We start from the raw sequence: 3,885 nt of genomic DNA, 5'->3' as shown, positions 1-3,885 counted from the left end.
GCCTCAGCCTCCTGAGTAGCTGGGATTACAGGCGAATACCACCATGTCTGGCCTAGAGATAATTTTTAGAAAGGAATAAAATCACATTCTTGTTCAAATATAAAATGAACATGTGTCAAATCGTTTATTTAACTCATTAATTTATGAGGTAACCAATAAGGTGTTAAAAACTGTTCAAAGGAGAATCCAAAGAGAAGAGAGATACATTAGTAATGAGGAGTGCTTACATTAATTTGCTAAAGATGCAAAACTGTTTTATTCCAAGAGGACTGGAGGGAATCAATTGCATCTTTATTACTATTATTATATTTTGAGACAGGGTTGCTGTCTGTTGCCAAAGGGCTAGAATGCAGTGGCGTGATCCTGGCTCACTGCAGCCTTAACCTCTTGGCTCAAGTGATCCTCCCACCTCAGCCTCCTGAGTTGCCGGGACTATAGATGTGTGACATGTGACACCATGCTAGCTATTTTTTTTTTTTTTTTTGAGATGGAGTTTCACTCTTCTTGTCCAGGCTGGAGTGAAATGGCACAATCTTGGCTCATGGCAACCTCCGCCTCCTGGGTTCAAGTGATTCTCCTGCCTCAGCCTCCCAAGTAGCTGGGATAACAGGCAGGCGCCACCACACCCAGCTAATTTTGTGTTTTTAGTAGAGATGGGGTTTCTCCATGTTGGCCAGGCTGGCCTCAAACTCCTGACCTCAGATGATCGGTCTGCCTTGGCCTCCCAAAGTGCTGGGATTACAGGCGTGAGCCACTGCACAGGGCCTGTACACTACCTCATTTTTAAATGATTTTTTTTGTAGAGATGGAGTTTCTCTATTTTGCCCAGGCTGGTTTCAAACTCCTCGGCTCAAGTGATCCTGCCTTAGCTTCTCAAACTGCTGGGATTACAGGTGTGAGCCACTGCATCTGGCCTCAATTGCATCTTGAGCAGATAAAATTTGTTTGCATTTCTGTGACAAGAATTGTTTTTGTTATCATCAATCTTGTTACAACTTATGGAAATGTACGATAGCTCAAAGATGTGAAATGCATCGACCACCCTAGAATCAGCTCACCTGAAATGATGTAAAGACAATTCATACCATTCTGGAGGACATCCAGGAATCTTTGTGGACATTTTCTGTTTCCGCTTCAAAGTATTTTACAATTTTTCCCGGTGTGAGTCAGACCTGTACTAGATACTAATAACATCGGTAAACCATACAGACACAATTTCCCCTTAATGACAATGTTCTAATGCTCCCTTATGTTCTAACTGGAATGGAGGGCTGGGGAACAGTTTTTGGAAGCCAAACCGAATCTTTGCCATTTTTGTTTTATACAGTCATGTGTTAATTAACAACAGGAATATGTTCTGAGAAATGTGTCATTAGGCGATTTCATCTTTGTGCAAACATCACAGAATATGCTTGCATAATTCTAGATGGTACAACCTACTATGCACCTAGGCTATATGCTATAACCTATTTCTTCTAGGCTACAGATTTGTACCTCATGTTACTGTACTGAATATTGTAGGCAATTGTAACACGATGGTAAGTATTTTTGAATCTAAGCATAGCTAAATATAGTAAATATACAGAAAAAATATGTATAAAAGATTATATTTTAAAAAAAGATATCTTTACCGTGAATGAAACTTCCAAGACTGGAGTTGCTCTTGGTGAGTTAGGGAGTGGTGAGTGGATAAAGCCTAGGACATGATGTACACTACTGTAGACTTTATCAACACTGTGCACTTAGGCTATACTAAATTCATTTATTTATTTATTTATTTTTGAGCGTTTCGCTCTTGTTGCCTAGGCTGGAGTGCAATGGCATGATCTCGGCTCACTGCAACCTCCTCCTCCCAGGTTCAAGCGATTCTCCTGCCACAGCCTCCTGAGTAGCTGGGATTACAGGCATACGCCACCACACCCAGCTAATTTTGTATTTTTAGTAGAGACCGGGTTTCACCATGTTGGTCAGGCTGGTCTCGAACTCCCAACCTCAGGTGATCCTCCCGCTTTGGCCTCCCAAACTGCTGGAATGACAGATGTGAGCCACCATACCCGCCTACTAAATTTATTTTTAAAAGCTGTTTCTTTCTTCAATAGTTAATTTTAGCTTACTGTAACTATTTTGCTTCATAAGCTTTTTAAATTTTTGAAAACAATTTTTGATTTTTTTGTAATAACAGCTTAAAATAGGAATCTACAGTATAGCTGTACAAAAATATTTTCTTTCTTTAATACTTACTCTATAAGCTTTTTATTACTTAAAATTTTTTGTTTTTACTTTTAAAAACGTTTTTGTTCAAAACTAAGACAAAGACACACATATTAGCTTCAGCCTACACAAGGCCAGGATCATCAATATCACTGTCTTCCACCTCCACGTCTTGTTCCACTGGAAGGTCTTCATGGGCAATAACACATGAGGCGCTGTCATCTCCTGTGACAACAAAACCTTCTTCCGGATACCTCCTGAAAAACCTACCTGGGGCTGTTTCACAGTTAACTTTTTTTTTTGAGACAGAGTTTTGCTCTTGTTGCTCAGTCTGGAGTGCAATGGCGTGATCTCAGCTCACCGCAACCTCTGCCTCCTGGGTTCAAGCGATTCTCCTGCCTCAGCCTCCCAAGTAGCTGGGATTACAGGCATGCGCCACCACGCCCAGCTAATTTTGTATTTTTAGTAGAGACGGGGTTTCTCCATGTTGGCTAGGCTAGTCTCGAACTCCCAACCTCAGGTGATCCGCCCACCTCGGCCTAACAAAGTGCTGGGATTACAGGCATGGGCCACCGCACCTGGCTACTGTACATAATTGTTGGTGCTAGATTTTATACCACTGCAGTGTAGTGGGTTTATTTACAAGAGCCTCACCACAAACATGTGAATAATACATTGCACTATGATGTTAGAACAGCCACAGTGTCACTTGGCGACAGGAATTTTTCAGCTTCATAATATTATGGAAGTACTGTCATCTACATGGGTGGTCATTGTCCAAAATGTCCTTATGGGATACACGACTAAATTAAATGATAAAAGCACTTCGTACTCTTGAGAAAAACCAATGCTACCTGTCTAGCTCTAAATCTCCAAATAAATGAAGATTGGAGCCTTTCCTGTAAGTGAGACTCCCTAACAAAACAACTTTATTTCTTACTTGTGTGATATACTGTGTCTGAAAATACGTGATTGCCTTTATAATGATCATATGAGAAAATTGCTGTTTTTTTTTTCTACCTTGGACAGACTAATAAAACTTGTATTTTCCCTTGAAATATCTGTTGTATTTTTCTCCCTTGGGGGTTTTCTAATAAAAACTGGAAAATCTGCTAGACAAATTCTAAAAAAGCTACAAAGCTTGTATTTTTAGTTTGGTGATTTATCATTCTAAAGGTCCCTGAAAAACTTTTTTTCAGGTAAATTGTTGTTTTCTAAATGGTTTTTTGTCTTTGTGTGTGTGTGTGCATGTGTGTGACAACAAACACACACAACAACCCAAATAATTACAGCTTGTGGTAAGTGCTGTGTAAAAAATAAGGGTGGTGGTACAATGTAGATTAAATTGAGAAGCGGGAATAATTGATTTAGATTAGAGGTCAGCAAACTTCTTCTGCAAAGGATCAGATAGTAAATATTTTAGGCCTCGTGTGACATTCCTTCTCTGACACAACTCATAGTTCAGCCACTGTTGTGGGAAAATAGCCATTGACAACATGTAAACAAACGGGCATGACTGTGTCCCAATAAAACTTTATTTACAAAAACGAGTGGTGGGCCGGATTTGGAACCTGGGCCATTGTTTTTCTGATTCTTGCCTTATATCGTGAGTTTATGCAAGGGCTTCCTGAGGACATGATGTTTAAGATAAAACCTGAAGAATAAAAAGAAGCT

General features: G+C 39.8%; 1 non-coding gene across 1 annotated transcript; it reads right to left on the bottom strand.

Moving 5' to 3' along the window:
* Positions 1-3,292: 3,292 nt before the first annotated feature.
* On the bottom strand, positions 3,293-3,354 carry LOC135277102 (U7 small nuclear RNA). The gene has a single exon (XR_010344703.1). It is a non-coding gene; the product is annotated as a U7 small nuclear RNA (small nuclear RNA).
* Positions 3,355-3,885: the final 531 nt, after the last annotated feature.

Source organism: Aotus nancymaae, unplaced genomic scaffold, assembly GCF_030222135.1.
Source record: "Aotus nancymaae isolate 86718 unplaced genomic scaffold, 86718_ANA_hifiasm-v0.15.2.pri h1tg000029l, whole genome shotgun sequence".
In the NCBI taxonomy this organism is placed as follows: Eukaryota; Metazoa; Chordata; class Mammalia; order Primates; family Aotidae; genus Aotus; species Aotus nancymaae.
Note: the sequence above shows the minus strand (reverse complement) of the source record. Positions and strands in the feature narration are given on the sequence as shown.